Here is a 418-nt window from a genome sequence, read left to right on the forward strand (position 1 = left end):
TTAATTAAAATTGATTTAATGACTTCGAATTTATACAGTATAGTACACAAATTTTTCTATATTTTATATTCTAAATGGAAAATAGAGAGAAAATACAAAAAAAATTGTTTTTTTTTTGTTATAGTTTGTATTTTAAAATGATTGGCTTGTTTTTTAATATGTATAACTGAAATATAACTCACATCATTTTTCACCAAGTAGTCACTTTTCTACGACGCCCTAGACCTGCTCTTTGGCTATGGCGACTGCGCTGCGATTCTGGCCTCCCCTGTTCTCCGTGAGCTCTACTGTAGTGTTTTACTCATTTTTATTCTCTATCTGTTTTGGATTTCGTTTATCTTGGTTTTGAAAGCTGGCGGCCTTAGGTTGTTCTCCTCTCCGTATGGAGACGAGTCCACCTGATCCGCCTTTACAGATG

Source organism: Dendrobium catenatum, unplaced genomic scaffold (genome assembly GCF_001605985.2).
Source record: "Dendrobium catenatum unplaced genomic scaffold, ASM160598v2 fragScaff_scaffold_1557, whole genome shotgun sequence".
NCBI classification, from domain to species: Eukaryota; Viridiplantae; Streptophyta; class Magnoliopsida; order Asparagales; family Orchidaceae; genus Dendrobium; species Dendrobium catenatum.